We start from the raw sequence: 19,883 nt of genomic DNA, 5'->3' as shown, positions 1-19,883 counted from the left end.
ATCTCAGAAACCATGTGAAGAAAATGATTTACAGAGCACTGATTCATGGGGTGATTCAAGTACTGATCATGGATCCAGCGAGTTTAGGAATGAGAATTGACCATTGTATTTGGCAACCTGCAAGTCATGGGTGATGTTGACAAGAGTCATTTAGTGAATTGGCAGAGATCCGTGTCTGAACAAGAGAGAGGAAATAGAGATAAGAAGGATAGGTCACCTTCTGAGGTGATTTACTGTAAAAGGGCAAAGAGAAATGATAGTGTAGTTGAAGAGAGGTATGGAGTTAAAGAAGATGTCATTGATATTGAGAGATGATGTAGCATGTTACAGAATGTTTGTATGCTACTAAGAATGATTTAATAGAAAGGGAGAAGATTGATGATGCAGGAAAGAGACCATTATTTGGAAGAACTAAATCCTTGTGTGGGCAAGTGGTGATTCAATTCAGCATCCATGTAGGCACAGAGAAGGAAACATCTTCCAGTAGGGGAGGCAGAGCACACAGGATCTGAGCAGAAAGGTTGGTAAATTGGATGTTAGAGAAAATGGGAGTTCTCTTTGATTATTTTTATTTTCTCAGTGAAATAGGAAGTCACCCACTAATAGGGAGGAGGGGTCTAGGTGCTGGGGATGGGAGAACTGAGATGTAAGTTATCTCAAAAAAAAAAAAAAATAGAGCAAATTGACCAGGGAACTGTAAAATTTCTGGGAATTGCTTAGGTAGCAGTTGAGGTCAGTGGTCATGAATATAAGGTGAGATCATTCATCAGGGTGTGGAGTTTTTCTTCAGCCATGTACAGCTATTTGAGAGTGGGTTCCATGAATTTAAAGAGGGGTTGGAGTTTTGTTTGGTGATTTCAATAGAGAGAGAGAGATAATGGAGTTGAGATGATGTGGGTTGAATTACTGTTCCAGTTTTCACTTCCTCCAGTAAATAGGATTATACATCTACACCCCTTGCCATGTGACTCACAGTGCCTGCCATTAACCATTGTCTCATTGACCTTGGGCCCAGCCATGTAACTTGCTTTGGCCAATAGAGTACAAGCAGTTGTCATATAAGCAGTGACTTGAAACATGCTTGTATGATTTGGCTGGTTCTGTTGAGTTCTTGCCATCACCATGAGAAAAACCTGCTCCAGGCAACTGCATGTCCCAGAATGAGGTCATGCGGACTAGATCCGAAGCAAGCTTGCAGCTTCATACAGAGCTGCCCCAGATGCCCTGCAGATGCACAATTCAGAAATAAATCCCTCTTTCTATCAGCCATAGAGATTTTTGGATCATTTGTAGCATTATTTCAGCAGAATTCTGATTAATACATGAGAGTATGATCCTGCATATGATAATATGAGGGTGTCATCATAATGATGAATCGAATCTAATCCAAAGGAGGAGGAAAGCGAAGCTATAAAGGAGGAAATAGACAGTGACAAGGTGGCTGAGTCAAAGAGTCGGAAGTCACATTACAGAGGGAGTCAGGCTACTAGAAGGTGTGAGCTAGAAAGATGGGGGGAGTGGTGAAAGACTGGGATACTTGAACTTGAGATTTGGAGGGGGCAAAGTTACTGGTAGTGTCAAGGAAATGACAGGGTCCAGAGATGGCCATGGTAATGTGTGGCTAAAGTAGGAGAGAAGACAAGGGGAAATGCCTCTTCTTTCCACCTTCACTCTCTCTTCTGCTAACTTTCAGGATTTACATTTTTTTTCTTATACCCTGGTCAAAGAAAATGCCCTCAGGACAGAATCTGAAGATCAGGTATTATTATTGTTGTTGTTGTTGTTATTCTATTATTAATAGAATTAATAATAAATTGTCAATTACTTATTAATATATATTGACCATTTACTGTGCAACAGGCATTGTGCTTATTGCTTTACTTAACCTACCTCATTTAAGCCTCACAGCAACTCTGAGGTGGGAAATTCGTATTGCTCTCATTTTACAACTGAGGAAATTGAGACTTTGGAGACTTCAATCACTTCTCCAGGGCCACTTACAGGGCATGGGTTGAACGAGGATTCAGGTCTGGATTCCAGGCTGTGAGTCCTGAGTGATTCATTTTTCCAGCCTGTGGCTTGTTGCTCAGGGGTGGTCTGTGGGTGATTCTAAACAAGTTGGGGGCATTAGTAGCCCTGGAGGGGCTACACAACAGATGCCTAAAACAATATATGGTTCGCATGAGTTAAGAGTTACGCAGGGATCTCCTTAAGTCCTCAAATCAGGCATATAATTAAAACTCAATGGGGAGTTAAGAGACAAAATTGAGACTCACAGGCCTACGCAGTGAAGATTGTTGTTAGTACTTCCCTGAGAATGAGATTAAGTATAGAAAGGTGGAGAGGGGCTGCCAAGATGGTGGAGTAGAAAGACTCCCGGTTAAAATTAAAATGTCCCAATGCCCAAGTCGCACTCTGGACTGATCAAATTTGGCTTACTGAGGCTGTGGCCAAACATCAGTATTTCCAAACTCACCATAGGATCTCACTGGGCCATCAAAGTTGACAATCGCTGGTTTAAGAGGAGCAGGTCCTAATATTTGCTGGTTCTACCTAAGGTGTCATTGCACTTCTGTGATGTGGGATTTGGGATGCAGGAAGTAGCAGGTGCTATAGGAACATTGATGTCAGAAGACCTGGAATGCCAACAATGGCCCCTTTCCTCTTTCCACACTGTTTGCTAGAGCAAAGCTGTCATGTAAATGGCTATTTATTCCATTTGATCTTGCCGCTCTCTTCTCAGTTGTTTTTGCCATTTTCCTCCAGTTTCTGCATCTAGCTTTCACTTGATTCTGCCTCTGCTGAAATGAGCTTATTTGGCTGCTTAGTAGATAAGGCAATTACTCCCGAGAATTCCATTTGAAAGCAGAATGAAATCTTCATGATTTTCACTATCCCAAGATGCATTCATCCTAATGGAGGTGACTAGGTCACTTGGGCTGAATTGGAGAAGCATTCTTGGCTTTGTGTTCTGAGTCCTTCTAAACCACCTTGCAGTTACTGACTCTCTTCAGGCAGTGCTGGCTGTTGGGAGTTGACACGGAGTCTTGAGCAAAAAGGGAACAAAAGCCAGCCTCTGCCATTAGCATTCTCAGGCGTTTGTCCAAAGGAAGCTGGAAGGGAGAACCTGTATTTATAACCTGTGAGAAGGGTATCATAAGCTCGGGTGGTAGGAAGACACTTAAATATCAGGGAATCTGTTTCTCTGCTGCACTGGTCTTTACTTAACCCTTTATGGGCCTCGGGTAGATTGATTGCAAAAACTTGCTGAAATGATTCACCCCTCCCTGGAGCCACATCACCTGCAAGACTAGGTAGCTCCTCCCACACAGAAATGGAGTCAATTTCCCCACCCCTTGAATCTAGATGGGCCGTGTGACTTGCTGTGACCAATAGAATCCAGAGGATGTGACGTTGTGTCAGTTCTGAACTGTCTCTCAGGCCTTACACTCTTCTGCTCTCCTGTCTTAGAACCCCAAGCTGCCTGCTGGAGCAAGAAACCACAGGGCAGAAAGCCCAGTTGTCCCAGCTCCAGCCCTTCTGGAGCATCCAGCCTGTCTCCCACAAACATGTGAGAGGGCCTAGCTATGAGAGCAGAGTACCTCCTTGACCCGGTATGAATGTGTGCATCCGGCCAAGACCAGAAAAGCCGCCCAGTTGGCCCATAGACTCATAAGCAGTCATTCTTATTATTCTAAGTCATGGAGTTAGGGGTTGTTTGTTACACAGCAATAGTTATTTGATAATGGCCTCAATGATTTTATCTTTGAAGAAAGGATTGGTGGACTGATTTTTACAATAATACAATACAGTAATAAAAATATAATACAATATTAATAATAATACAATAATAATAGTACAATAATACATAAATACAATAATCACCTGTAGATGTCAGTCTAGTGACTCTGGGTCCACTGAAGCAGGCTGGCTGGGCCCCAAATCCTACGCTTCTGTAAATTTCACAAGTGGCTCTGAAGCACAGCTAGAACGAAAGAAGTCTTAGAAGGTTTCTTTTTCTGGGACTAAAAGTGTATGATTCTCCCATAGCAGGCCCCATTTTAGGGTTGTAATTCACCATAAGAAGCAAATGCCCAGATAAAGTCAGAATCCCATGAGGCCATCCCAAGAATGAAAGGACCCAGACTCTGTAGTGAAACTCTGAGAAGACAGTAACCCCTGGGCCTTGAACATGTTTATCGGCCTCTTCTCTTCTCTGTCTTGATCAGACATTATTTTCTTGCAGGAAACAGAAACTCACTGAATAAGTCATGGAATTTCTTACATGGTTTAAGGAATTCTTAGAATATATGACAGAAAATACAGCGAAGGTTTTCCAGGCTCGGACTTGGAAACGAGAGCATCAGGGGCCAAAGATGTCTTGTTTGCTCTTACACACTTTCTCTTTTACCTTTTCTGTCTCCCCACAAGAGCTCCCTGATCCCCCTGTGTATGTCTTTTATTCTCCTTCCCTCCTTCTCACAGACTGCCTTTCTCTAATTACTCAGTAGGCTACATACCCTCCCTAAAGAGAGGAGAGGTGTTGGAAGATGGCGGAAGAGTAAGACGCGGAGATCACCGTCCTTCCCACAGATACAGTAGAAATACATCTACACGTGGAACTGCTCCTACAGAACACCCACTGAACGCTGGCAGAAAACGTCCGACCTCCAAAAAGGCAAGAAACTCCCCCCGTACTTGGGTAGGGCAAAAGAAAAAAGAAATAACAGAGACAAAAGAATAGGGATGGCACCTGCACTAGTGGGAGGGAGCCGTGAAGGAGGAAAGATTTCCACGCACTAGGAAGCCCCTTCGCGGGCGGAGACTGCGGGTGGCAGAGGGGGGAAGCTTCGGAGCCACGGAGGAGAGCGCAGCCACAGGGGTGCGGAGGGCAAAGCGGAGAGGTTCCCGCACGGAGGCTCGGCGCCGAGCAGCACTCTCCAGCCCGAGAGGCTTGTCTGCTCACCCGCCGGGGCAGGCGGGGCTGGGAGCTGAGGCTCGGGCTTCGGTCGGATCGCAGGGAGAGGACTGGGGTTGGCGGCGTGAACACAGCCTGAAGGCGTTAGTGCACCACAGCTAGCCAAGAGGGAGTCCGGGAAAAAGTCTGCAGCTGCCGAAGAGGCAAGAGACTTTTTCTTCCCTCTTTGTTTCCTGGTGCGCGAGGAGAGGGGATTCAGAGCGCTGCCTAAACGAACTTCAGAGACGGGCGCGAGCCGCAGCTACCAGCGCGGATCCCACAGCAACAGGGGCGCAGAGGGAAAAACGGAGAGATTCCCGCACAGAGGCTCGGCGCCGAGCAGCACTCTCCAGCCCGAGAGGCTTGTCTGCTCCCCCGCCGGGGCGGGCGGGGCTGGGAGCTGAGGCTCGGCTTCGGTCGGATCGCAGGGAGAGGACTGAGGCTGGCAGCGTGAACACAGCCTGAAGGGATTAGCGCACAACAGCTGGCTGGGAGGGAGACCGGGAAAAAGTCTGCAGCTGCCGAAGAGGCAAGGGACTTTTTCTTGCCTCTTTGTTTCGCGGCGCGCAAGGAGAGGGGATTCAGAGCGCCGCCTAAACGAACTCCAGAGAAGGGCGCGAGCCGCGGCGATCACCGCAGACCCCACAGCAACAGGGGCGCAGAGGAAAAAAACGGAGAGACTCCCGCACAGAGGCTCAGCGCGGAGCAGCACTCACCAGCCCGAGAGGCTTGTCTGCTCGGCGGGCGGGGCTGGGAGCTGAGGCTCGGGTTTCGGTTTCGGTTGGATCGCAGGGAGAGGACTGGGGCTGGCGGCGTGAACACAGCCTGAAGGGGTTAGCGCACCACAGCTGGCTGGTAGGGAGTCCGGGAAAAAGTCTGCAGCTGCCGAAGAGGCAAGAGACTTTTTCTTGCCTCTTTGTTTCGCGGCGCGTAAGGAGAGGGGATTCAGAGTGCCGCCTAAACGAACTCCAGAGAAAGGCGTGAGCCGCGGCGATCAGCACGGACCCCAGAGACGGGCGTGAGACGCTGGGGCTGCTGCTGCCGCCTCCAAAAAGCCTGTGTGTGAGCACAAGTCACTCTCCACATCGCCCCTCCCGGGAGCCTGTGCAGCCCGCCACTGCCAGGGTCCCGTGATCCGGGGACAAGTTCCCCGGGAGAACGCACTGCCCGCCTCAGGCTGGTGCAACGTCACGCCGGCCTCGGCCGCCGCAGGCTCACCCCGCCTCCTCTGTACACCTCCCTCCCCGCGGCCTGAGGGAGCCAGAGCCCCCGAAGCAGCTGCTCCTTTAACCCCGTCCTGTCTGTGCGGGGAATAGACGCCCTCAGGCGACCTACACGCAGAGGCGGGTCCAAATCCAAAGCTGAACCCCAGGAACTGTGCGAACAGGGAAGATAAGGGGAAATCTCTCCCAGCAGCCTCAGAAGCAGCGGATTAAAACTCCACAAACAACTTGATGTGCCTGCATCTGGTGAATACCTGAATAGACAACGAATCATCCCAAATTCAGGAGGTGGACTTTGGGAGCAGGATATATTAATTTTTCCCCTTTTCCTTTATTTGTGAGTGTATATGTATATGCTTCTGGGTGCGATTTTGTCTGTATAGCTTTGCTTTACAATAGCTTTATTTTACTTCACTATATTATAGCCTCTTTCTTTCTTTCTTTCTTTCTATTTTTTCTCCCTTTTACTCTGAGCCGTGTGGACGAAAGGCTCTTGGTGCTCCAGCCAGGCATCAGGGCCGTGCCTCTGAGGTGGGAGAGCCAACTTCAGGACACTGGTCCACAAGAGACCTCCCAGCTTCACGTAATACCAAACGGCAAAAATCTCTCAGAGATCTCCATCTCAACATCAAGACCCAGCTTCACTCAACGACCAACAAGCTACAGTGCTGGACACCCTATGCCAAACAACTAGCAAGACAGGAACACAGCCCCATCCATTAGCAGAGAGGCTGCCTAAAATCATAATAAGGCCACAGACACCCCAAAATACACCACCAGACGTGGACGTGCCCACCAGAAAGACAAGATCCAACCTCATCCACCAGAGCTCAGGCACTAGTTCCCTCCACCAGGAAGCCTACACAACCCACTGAACCAACCTTAGCCACTGGGGACAGATACCAAAAACAACAGGAACTACGAACCTGCAGCCTGTGAAAAGGAGACCCCAAACACAGTAAGATAAGCAAAATGAGACGACAGAAAAACACACAGCAGATGAAGGAGCAGGGTCAGAACATACCAGACTTAACAAATGAAGAGGAAATAGGTAGTCTACCTGAAAAAGAATTCAGAATAATGATAGTAAGGATGATCCAAAATCTTGGAAATAGAATAGACAAAATGCAAGAAACATTTAACAAGGACGTAGAAGAACTAAAGAGGAACCAAGCAATGATGAAAACCACAATAAATGAAATTAAAAATACTCTAGATGGGATCAATAGCAGAATAACTGAGGCAGAAGAAAGGATAAGTGACCTGGAAGATAAAATGGTGGAAATAACTACTGCAGAGCAGGATAAAGAAAAAAGAATGAAAAGAACTGAGGACAGTCTCAGAGACCTCTGGGACAACATTAAACGCGCCAACATTCGAATTATAGGGGTCCCAGAAGAAGAAGAGAAAAAGAAAGGGACTGAGAAGATATTTGAAGAGATTATAGTTGAAAACTTCCCTAATATGGGAAAGGAAATAGTTAATCAAGTCCTGGAAGCACAGAGAGTCCCATACAGGATAAACCCAAGGAGAAACACACCAAGACACATATTAATCAAACTGTCAAAAATTAAATATAAGGAAAACATATTAAAGGCAGCAAGGGAAAAAAAACAAATAACACACAAGGGAATCCCCATAAGGTTAACATCTGATCTTTCAGCAGAAACTCTGCAAGCCAGAAGGGAGTGGCAGGATATACTTAAAGTGATGAAGGAGAAAAACCTGCAACCAAGATTACACTACCCAGCAAGGATCTCATTCAGATTCGATGGAGAAATTAAAACCTTTACAGACAAGCAAAAGCTGAGAGAGTTCAGCACCACCAAACCAGCTTTACAACAAATGCTAAAGGAACTTCTCTAGGCAAGAAACACAAGAGAAGGAAAACACCTACAATAACAAACCCAAAACATTTAAGAAAATGGGAATAGGAACATACATATCGATAATTACCTTGAATGTAAATGGATTAAATGCTCCCACCAAAAGACACAGGCTGGCTGAATGGATACAAAAACAAGACCCATATATATGCTGTCTACAAGAGACCCACTTCAGACCTAGAGACACATATAGACTGAAAGTGAGGGGATGGAAAAAGATATTCCATGCAAATGGAAATCAAAAGAAAGCTGGAGTAGCAATTCTCATATCAGACAAAATAGACTTTAAAATAAAGACTATTACAAGAGACAAAGAAGGACACTATATAATGATCAAGGGATCGATACAAGAGGAAGGTATAACAATTGTAAATATTTATGCACCCAACATAGGAGCACCTCAATACATAAGGCAAATACTAACAGCCATAAAAGGGGAAATCGACAGCAACACAATCATAGTAGGGGACTTTAACACCCCACTCTCACCAATGGACAGATCATCCAAAATGAAAATAAATAAGGAAACACAAGCTTTAAATGATACATTAAACAAGATGGACTTAATTGATATTTATAGGACATTCCATCCAAAAACAACAGAATACACATTTTTCTCAAGTGCTCATGGAACATTCTCCAGGATAGATCATATCTTGGGTCACAAATCAAGCCTTGGTAAATTTAAGAAAATTGAAATCGTATCAAGTATCTTTTCCGACCACAACGCTATGAGACTAGATATCAATTACAGGAAAAGACCTGTAAAAAATACAAACACATGGAGGCTACACAATACATTACTTAATAACGAAGTGATCACTGAAGAAATCAAAGGGGAAATCAAAAAATACCTAGAAACAAATGACAATGGAGATACGACGACCCAAAACCTATGGGACGCAGCAAAAGCAGTGCTAAGAGGGAAGTTTATAGCAATACAAGCCTACCTCAAGAAACAGGAAACATCTCGAATAAACAACCTAACCTTGCACCTAAAGCAATTAGAGAAAGAAGAACAAAAAAACCCCAAAGCCAGCAGAAGGAAAGAAATTATAAAGATCAGGTCAGAAATAAATGAAAAAGAAATGAAGGAAACAATAGCAAAAATCAATGAAACTAAAAGCTGGTTCTTTGAGAAGATAAACAAAATTGATAAACCATTAGCCAGACTCATCAAGAGAAAAAGGGAGAAGACTCAGATCAATAGAATTAGAAATGAAAAAGGAGAAGTAACCACTGACACTGCAGAAATACAAAAGATCATGAGAGATTACTACAAGCAACTCTATGCCAATAAAATGGACAACCTGGAAGAAATGGACAGATTCTTAGAAATGCACAAACTGCCGAGACTGAACCAGGAAGAAATAGAAAATATGAACAGACCAATCACAAGCACTGAAATTGAAACTGTGATTAAAAACCTTCCAACAAACAAAAGCCCAGGACCAGATGGCTTCACAGGTGAATTCTAGCAAACATTTAGAGAAGAGCTAACACCTATCCTTCTCAAACTCTTCCAAAATATTGCAGAAGGAGGAACACTCACAAACTCATTCTACGAGGCCACCATCACCCTGATACCAAAACCAGACAAAGATGTCACAAAGAAAGAAAACTACAGGCCAATATCACTGATGAACATAGATGCAAAAATCCTCAACAAAATACTAGCAAACAGAATCCAACAGCACATTAAAAGGATCATACACCATGATCAAGTGGGGTTTATCCCAGGAATGCAAGGATTCTTCAATATATGCAAATCAATCAATGTGATACATCATATTAACAAACTGAAGGAGAAAAACCATATGATCATCTCAATAGATGCAGAGAAAGCTTTCGACAAAATTCAACACCCATTTATGATAAAAGCCCTGCAGAAAGTAGGCATAGAGGGAACTTTCCTCAACATAATAAAGGCCATATATGACAAACCCACAGCCAACATTGTCCTCAATGGTGAAAAACTGAAACCATTTCCACTAAGATCAGGAACAAGACAAGGTTGCCCACTCTCACCACTATTATTCAACATAGTTTTGGAAGTGTTAGCCACAGCAATCAGAGAAGACAAAGAAATAAAAGGAATCCAAATCGGAAAAGAAGAAGTAAAGCTGTCACTATTTGCAGATGACATGATACTATACATAGAGAATCCTAAAGATGCTACCAGAAAACTCCTAGAGCTAATCAATGAATTTGGTAAAGTAGCAGGATACAAAATTAATGCACAGAAATCTCTTGCATTTCTATACACTAATGACGAAAAATCTGAAAGTGAAATTAAGAAAACACTCCCATTTACCATTGCAACAAAAAGAATAAAATATCTAGGAATAAACCTACCTAAGGAGACAAAAGACCTGTATGCAGAAAATTATAAGACACTGATGAAAGAAATTAAAGATGATACAAATAGATGGAGAGATATACCATGTTCCTGGATTGGAAGAATCAACATTGTGAAAATGACTCTACTACCCAAAGCAATCTACAGATTCAATGCAATCCCTATCAAACTACCACTGGCATTTTTCACAGAACTAGAACAAAAAATTTCACAATTTGTATGGAAACACAAAAGACCCCGAATAGCCAAAGCAATCTTGAGAACGAAAAATGGAGCTGGGGGAATCAGGCTCCCTGACTTCAGACTATATTACAAAGCTTCAGTAATCAAGACAGTTTGGTACTGGCACAAAAACAGAAATATAGATCAATGGAACAGGATAGAAAGCCCAGAGATAAACCCACACACATATGGGCACCTTATTTTTGATAAAGGAGGCAAGCATATACAGTGGAGAAAAGACAGCCTCTTCAATAAGTGGTGCTGGGAAAATTGGACAGGTACATGTAAAAGTATGAAATTAGAACACTCCCTGACACCATGCACAAAAATAAACTCAAAATGGATTAAAGACCTAAGTGTAAGGGCAGACACTATCAAACTCTTAGAGGAAAACATAGGCAGAACACTCTATGACATACATCACAGCAAGATTCTTTTTGACCCAGCTCCCAGAGAAATGGAAATAAGAACACAAATAAACAAATGGGACCTAATGAAACTTAAAAGCTTTTGCACAGCAAAGGAAACCATAAACAAGACCAAAAGACAACCATCAGAATGGGAGAAAATATTTGCAAATGAAGCAACTGACAAAGGATTAATCTCCAAGATTTACAAGCAGCTCATGCAGCTCAATAACAAAAAAACGAACAACCCAATCCAAAAATGGGCCGAAGACCTAAATAGACATTTCTCCAAAGAAGATATACAGATGGCCTACAGACACATGAAAGAATGCTCAACATCATTAATCATTAGAGAAATGCAAATCAAAACTACAATGAGATATCATCTCACACCAGTCAGAATGGCCATCATCAAAAAATCTAGAAACAATAAATGCTGGAGAGGGTGTGGAGGAAAGGGAACACTCTTGCACTGTTGGTGGGAATGTAAATTGATACAGCCACTATGGAGAACAGTATGGAGGTTCCTTAAAAAACTACAAATAGAACTACCATACGACCCAGCAATCCCACTACTGGGCATATACCCTGAGAAAACCATAGGTCAAAAAGAGTCATGTACCAAAATGTTCATTGCAGCTCTATTTACAATAGCCAGGACATGGAAGCAATCTAAATGTCCATCGACAGATGAATGGATAAAGAAGATGTGGCACATATATACAATGGAATATTACTCAGCCATAAAAAGAAATGAAATGGAGGTATTTGTAATGAGGTGGATGGAGTTAGAGTCTGTCATACAGAGTGAAGTAAGTCAGAAAGAGAAAAACAAATACAGTATGCTAACACATATATACGGAATCTAAGGGGAAAAAAAAAAAAAAAAAAAGGCCATGAAGAACCTAGTGGCAAGACGGGAATAAAGACACAGACCTACTAGAGAATGGACTTGAGGATATGGGGAGGGGGTGGGGTGAGATGTGACAGGGTAAGAGAGGGTCATGGACATATATACACTACCAAATGTAAAATAGATAACTAGTGGGAAGCAGCCGCATAGCACAGGGAGATCAGCTCGTTGCTTTGTGACCACCTAGAGGGATGGGATGGGGAGGGTGGGAGGGAGGGAGATGCAAGAGGGAAGAGAAATGGGAACATATTGTATATGTATAACTGATTCACTTTGTTATAAAGCAGAAGCTAACACACCATTGTAAGGCAATTATACTTCAATAAAGATGTTAAAAAAAAAAAAAAAGAGAGGAGATTCAGTCTTGGAATTTACCTGACCTTCTGGTTGCAGACAGCTTAATGTCATTGTGTCCTAATTACAAACTGCCAGGAGGAGAACTATGGTCCAGTTCGAATCCAAGGTCCAAAGCCGGTCAAACCCCCATGAAAGGGAGAGTTCTAAAGGGCTTCCCTTTTTGGGTCTGAGAATAGGTTCACAAAAAATAAAGTGTGGAATTGGGAGGGAAATATTCCTCAATGTAATGTTACTTTTATAGGATAATTTATTATATTTACATTGGTTCATCAGGTCAACACGTATAAAAATGAGGGTGTGAAGAAAAGGGAACCCTCTTGCACTGTTGGTGGAAATGTAATTTGATACAGCCACTATGGAGAACAGTATGGAGGTTCCTTAAAAAACTAAAAATAGAACTACCATGTGACCCAGCAATCCCACTACTGAGCATATACCCATAGAAAACCATAATTCAAAAAGACACATGCACCCCATTGTTCACTTCAGCATTATTTACAATAGCCAGGACATGGAAACAACCTAAATGTCCATCAACAGACAAACGGATAAAGATGTGGTACATATATACAATGGAATATTACTCAGACATAAAAAGGAATGAAATTGAGTCATTTGTAGAGATGTGGATGGACCTATAGTCTGTCATACAGAGTGAAGTAAGTCAAAAGAGAGAAAAATATCATATATTAATGCATATATGTGGAATCTGAAAAAAATGGTATAGACAATCTTATTTACAAAGCAGAAATAGAGACACAGATGTAGAGAACAAATGTATGGATACCAAGGGGGAAAGAGGGGATAGGTTGAATTGGGAGATTGAGATTGACATATATACACTATTGATACTATATATAAAATAGATAAGTAATGAGAACCTACTGTATAGCACAGGAAACTCTACTGAATGCTCTGTGGTGACCTAAATGGGAAGGAAATCCAGAAAAGAAGGGTATATGTATATGTATAGCTGATTCATTTTGTTGTACAGTAGAAACTAACATAACATTGTAAAGCAACTATACTCCAATAAAAATTTTTTAAAAATGCATTGACCAAATTTCTGAAATACTTAAAATTTGTTTATACCAAATCACTATTACATACTATCGTATGCATATATTTTTGCAGTTTTCATTATAATTCAGGTTTTTGTCAAAGAGGGAAATACTATTTACCTTGAATGTGTAAGTAGTGCCCCTCAGTTGTCATAATACAAATCTAACACTTGCTTTACACCTTTTTGGCACAGACTTGAATTTATGCTTTCTCCTTACAGAGGATGTAGAGAATCATTTTTAAATGACCAAAAAATAAACACAAACCTTCAAGAATAATTTTACCAGCAGTCTGGTTTATCTGTTTCATGGTTCTATTCCCAGGGGCAAGGCACATGTGCTCAAATTAAAGAGAGGATTTGGCTGATAAATTTGGAAGGCAGACAAATGATTGATGTTTTGCTATATTTACCAGTAATGCATTTTTAAAAGAATCTAAGTACACAGTACCATCACACATAGTCTTTACTTAAGTTGAAGATATAATAAATCGTATACTCAAAATTAAGTAAAACATAATTTACTTTTCTTTTACAGTTTAACAAATGTTTTAGGAAGCCACATCGAATTTACAGACTTGACCTCTGACATCATGGAGTTTTATGGTTTAGTGAGGGATAGACATTAATCAATTAATGATACAGATCATTGTTAGTTACAAAAAGTGGTAAAGACAGTGATGGAAAATTGTAAGTAGCTTTGAGAATGTAAAATAAGGACACTTTGTTATAGGGTCAGGGGGGTGACAGGGTTGAGGAAGTGATGTTTGAATGGCAACCTGATGGATGCATAGACTTGAACTAGGCAAAGACTAATTGAGGTAGAGGGATCCTTGTGGTTTAGAGAAGTGCAGCATTGGAGAAAGCGATGGAAGGTCAGTGTGGCTGGAGCCCAGAGTGTACAGGGAAACTAAGTAAGATTGAAGAGAGAGTCAGGTTCCACATTCACGAGGGACAGGACCTTACATGCCATATTCGGGATTTCTGCCTTTATCCTGAGAACAACAGGAAACCATTGAGTGGACTTAAGCAAATGAGTGGCAAGAAAAGATTTTCTTATTAAAAAGATTATTCCAACTGCTGTGTTGAGAATGGCCTAAGGAACAATGGACGAGAAAGATGTGGATGGAACAGTTAGGAGGCTGTAAGCAAGAGGTCATGGTGGCCTGAAGTGGTGGTAGTGATACGGTAGAGAAAATTGCACCGGTGTGAAAAGTATTTCCAAGGAGGCATCAACAGGTCCTGTTGATGGACTGAATGAGGAGTTGCGGTAGATTGATTGCAGACACAACCCTGATTCTTCACTCTGCCTGCATCCCCTTTGCCATTTAACTTTGAAGCATCCTCTGCCTCTGTCTCTGGACTTGACCATGTGCCTGGCTTTAGCCAATAGAATGAAGCAGAAGTGCGACTGCGATGGCTCCAAGTCTACAACCCAAGAGGCCTTGCTCTTCCTTGTGACTCTGTCATCTTCATGAGGACATGCCCGAGGTGGCCTGCTGGAACATGAAGGACACATGGGCAGACTCCAACTGCCTGGTCGGCCCCATTGAGTCTGGTCTAGACCAACGGAGAGCCAGCGGGTGCACAGCCCAGTGAGCGAGCCCAGCCGGAAGACACGGAGCCCGCAGCAGATTCTCTGCTGACCCCTGATATGTGAGCAATAAATTCTACCGTATTATGACACTGAGGTTTTGTGATTTTTTTGTTACAAGCATTATTAGATAACTGATACAGTAGCAAGGGAGAAAAATATTTCGAACACAGTCATTCATACACACCGCTATTGTAGTTCAACATGTTATATTATCATAATGCAGCATTCAGAGAGAATAGGAAATAGGCTGGATAAATTTTGATGCGAGGAAATTATGACCCTGAAAAGTTCCTAACACATAGTAAATAATTAATCAACATTTTTCAAAAGTTGGGTTTATAAAAGTCTTGGTCCTTAGTAGTGAATAATACTAAAAAAGAAGATTCCAAAGGCATAGTTTAGATTTTTCACTTATTTTTCATACTTTGTCATATGCTTGTTGTCAAAAAATTTTTTTATATGTTCAATTAACCATGATTCTAAAAAAAAGGTAGAAAATCATACAGCATGGCAATGCATAAGAAAAGAAGAACTAAATTTAGCTGGCAAACTCCTGTGTTTTAGAGCATTTCCTGTTTCCTTGCAATTTTTTGTTGGTTTTGTCCCTATTTTTACAATGGCTCACCGGAGAGTCACACAGAGGAAGACACAGTTTATGGCCGGCACAAAACAGCTCCCAACAGCGACACTGTTAGTTCAAAGTTGCATTTCTTCAAAGAAGATGTGAAAGGAGAAATTGAACAAAAAGTCCATTCCTGGGGCTTGACTGTGAAAGGGAAGCAGGTATGGACCAGGCCACTTAAATGCAGCCCTGACATCTGTTTATCAATATGTGTAGAGTTCCCACACTTTATCGTGGCCACTAGGGTGAAGGTTTATAGTAAGTTTTTCTCTCAGATGAGAGAGGAATTCAGATATTTAGAGGAATAAAATTGCCTCATTTTCTTTTCAATTTGAACTGTGATTTCTTGATATTATTTTTTGATGTTCTCAAGTGGAACACCTATAGTCACACCTATAATGACAGTCAATATTGGAATTACAAGATAGTGAATATGAAATAATTATGATGCACATAGTCAAGAAAATAAAGGAGTATTGAAAATGTGACTAAGAAATAGGAAATATCAATATTGTACTTACCAGCAAAAGAACTGAATAATAATTCTAGAGTTGTAAAATGAATTTTAAATTAGAAAATCAGCAGCTTTAAAAAATAATATGCAATTTATAAATGTCTACTAGGCAAGAAAAAGTAGAAACAAACATGAAATTAATTTTAATAACATTTTATTTAACCCAGTAAATTCAAAGTAATATCCTTTCAACACACAATCAGTATAAGATTATTAATGAGATAATTTACATTTTTCATACAAGTCTTTGAAATCCAGAGTGTATTTTACACTAAAAGCACATATCAATTTGGAGTAACTACTTTTAGACATTCTCTATACACACACACACACACACACACACACACACACACACACACACATACACATACACTCACTGGAACTTATGTTTTTCTACTATATGTAGATGGCCATTGGTCCAAGATGGAATATATGAAACAAAACCCTTGATTTAGATAGCTATTAATTTTTTTTAATTAAAGTTTTTAAAATATATTTTTAAAGTTTACTTTCCATTTACAGTTATTGCAAAATATTGGCTCTATTCCCCCATGCAGTACAATACATCCTTGAGCCTATCTTATACCCAGTAGTTTGTATCTCCCACTCCCTGACCCCTATATTGCCCCCCTCCCCCTCTCCCCACTGGTAACCACTAGTTTGTTCTCTGTATCTGTGGTTCTACTTCTTTTTTGATATATTCACTAGTTTGTTGTATTTTTTAGATTCCACATAAGTGATATCATACAGTATTTGTCTTTCTCTATATGAGTTATTTCACTTAGCATGATGCCTTCCGAGTCCATACGTGCTGCTGCAAATGGCAAAATTTCATTCTTTTTTATGGCTGAGTAGTATTCCATTGGTATATATATGGAATATGTATTCCATATATATTGGAATATTGGTGTATATATATATATGTATATATATGTACACATATACATACACCATATCTTCTTTATCCATTCATCTGTTGATGGACACTTAAGTTGCTTCCATATCTTAGCAATTGTAAATAATGCTGCTATGAACATTGGGGTGCATGTCTCATTTCAAATTAGTGGTTTTGGTTTTTTTTCAGATAAATACCCAGAAGTGGAATTGCTCTCCACTACTAGTAGTTCTATTTTTAGTTTTTTGAGAAACCTCCATACTGTTCTCCATAGTGGCTGCACCAATTTACATTCCCACCAGCAGTGCAGGAGGGCTCCCTTTTCTCCACATCCCCACCAACACTTGTTACTTGTCTTCTTTTTGATGATGTCCATTCTGACAGGTATGAGGTGGTAGCTCATTGTGGTTTTGATTTGCATTTCGTTGACAGTTGAGCATATTGAGCATCTTTTCATGTGCTTGTTGGCTATCTGCATTTCCTCTTTGGAAAAATGTCTATTCAGTTCTTCTACCCATTTTAAAATGGAGTTGTTTGGTTTTTTGATGTTGAGTTGTATGAGCCATTTATACATTTTTGGATATTAATCCCTTATGAGTCTATCATTTGCAAATATTTTCTCCCATTCAGTAGGTTGTCTTTTTGTGTTGTCGATGGTTTCCTTTGCTGTGCAAAAGCTTTTAGTGTTAATTTAATTCAGCAGATGTGTGTAATTTATTGAACCATTTCCCTACCAAGAGATATTTAGTTTTCTTTTTCCTGTTTCAAATAAAGCTGCAAGGAGCATCCTTTATACAAAAACTATGTGGACTTGTGTATTTCCAAGGCACCGAGTTTCAGATATGGATTTGCTGTACAATGGATGATTTTAACAGCAGATTAGACACAACTGAAGAGCTACTCAGTGATCTGGAAAAGAGACCTGAAGAAATTACCCAGAATGCAGTAGAGAGAGACAAGAAAATGAAAATATGATAAAGCACTTAAGATGCATATATGTCTAAACAAAGACAAAATAAAGAAGGGGGTGTAGGAGTGTTCTTAAAGATGATGTGTAAGATGTCTCCAGAATATATTGAAGACACCAGTCCTCAGATTAAAAGGTCCCAATGAATCCCAAGAAAAATAAAAGAAACTCATCTAGATACATGATAGTGAACTCAAGGTACACCGAAGACAGAGGCTCTCACAATCAGTTATTTTAAAAAGCAGACAAATAGCACATACAAAGGAATACTATTAGAGTAACAGCTGACTTCTAGCAGCAACAGTGGAAGGCAGGAGTCAGGGAGTAAGATCTATAAAGTGCTGAGAGAAAATACCTGTCAAACTGTAAATGCATACTTTGAGAAAGAGCAAGGGGGAAATAAAACATTTTCAGACAAAAACTGAGAGCTTTTACAAGCAGTAGACCCTTACAAAGGGAGAACATCAGGAATTTATTCAGTTAGAAAGAAAATGATTCTAGAAGGTATGTATGAATGAAATGAAACAAATCAAAACTAAAATAATGAATATGTTGTTAAGTCTAAACAAACATTGATTAAATGTAACAATAATAATATCTAATTTGGGAGGTTAAAAAATCAAGATAGACCTGAATTCTGGACAACAACCAAATGTTATTTGACAGGAGTGACTGGAGCTGATTTTTTTAAAGTTCATCTATTTTTTTAGGAGAAGAGTTAAGATATTTATTAACTTTACACATCTTAAGCTAATAATGCATGTTAAAATTTCCATAGGAATCTCTAAAATAATAACAATTGAATGTGGAACTTTCAAGCTAGTAGGTGTTAAAAAAAATAAAATGGGGAAATTAAACCCCAGTTAAAGTGGCATAGAAAAAGGGTAAACCAACACATAAACAAAAAATAGAACAAGTGGGTAGAAAATAAGCTGAGAAAAATAAATATATCCACACTCATAATCCATAAAGTAAAGAACTAAACTCCCCACTAAAATTCAATGATTTTTTTTTCTGTCTGTATAAAAACAAATAAGTGAATGCTTTTTAAAAGACAGAGGGCACAGAAAAGTTGAAAATTAAAAACATAGAACAAATGCCTGTCATATACTAATTAAAGGAAAGTTTTAGGAGTATAATAATACAAAACAAAATCAAGTTATAGCAAAGAGAATTATAGGAAGGAAAGAGGATCATTTACATGGCAACAAAAGTGTTTATTCATCAGAAAAATATTTTATAAACTTGTATGCATCTTGCAAAATAGGCCTCAAATAAATAAACCAAAAATGTGCAAAACTACATAGAGGAAGCTAAAAAATCCACCAGCATATCAGAAGATTTCAACATACCTCTCTAAGTGATTGATAAGTTAGTCAAACAAAAATAAGGCTATAGAAGTTCTCAACAATATAATTAACAAGTTTGACATAGTAGATACATTTAAAATATTGTTCCTGTCAATGCATAGAAAATTTATGAAAATTAATGATATGCTAGGCCAGAAAGAAAGTCTTAACTTTCAGAGATTTATAATCGTAGTACCACATGCTCTAACTTCAACATGATTAACTTACAAATTAATAACAAAGTGATACCAGAAAGAAAAGGTTGTGGAATGAAAGGTAGGGGTTAATTTGTCCAATACGGGTCCCCCTGAAAACTGGCCTTCCAGAAGAGGAACTGCATCCTTCAAAGCTCCATGGAAACTGGCTATAGTTCAGCACTTAAGATGTCAACTGAAGGCTTGGACTGCAGCCCTTGGATGGATCCTGACAGGAGAAGGGCAGCTGCTATACACTTAGCTATCAACACAGAGCTGACAGGAGAGAGCTGGGCCATGACTCTGCCATATCTTATTTTTTATTGTGTTGGAGCCTCTGATCATACAAAAGGAGATACTT

The sequence above is a fragment of the Balaenoptera physalus genome, assembly GCF_965194825.1.
Source record: "Balaenoptera physalus genome assembly, chromosome: 16".
Lineage (NCBI taxonomy): Eukaryota > Metazoa > Chordata > Mammalia > Artiodactyla > Balaenopteridae > Balaenoptera > Balaenoptera physalus.
This window is presented reverse-complemented; position numbering follows the sequence as displayed.